This window comes from Opisthorchis viverrini (genome assembly GCF_000715545.1).
Source record: "Opisthorchis viverrini unplaced genomic scaffold opera_v5_98, whole genome shotgun sequence".
In the NCBI taxonomy this organism is placed as follows: domain Eukaryota; kingdom Metazoa; phylum Platyhelminthes; class Trematoda; order Opisthorchiida; family Opisthorchiidae; genus Opisthorchis; species Opisthorchis viverrini.
The window spans coordinates 1,434,473-1,434,698 of NW_008751755.1; positions in this window are offsets into that span (position 1 = coordinate 1,434,473).

A 226-nucleotide genomic window follows, 5' to 3' on the forward strand; every position below is an offset into this window, starting at 1 on the left:
CAACAAACTTCAAGGTGGATGTGTTAGGCAGGGATCCACACGGATCCCACCATACCGCACGTCTTTAGGCGCTGCTACGGCCGAGAAGCCTGGCCCGCTCGAGGTTGGCCCAGAATTCGGGACGATTGTCGGTCCGACATCAAGACGAGATCTGATTGGTCAACAATCTGGACCCAACAGCCAGTCATGACCCAGTATTGGCCAAATGCCGGTTGCCAAATGCGCA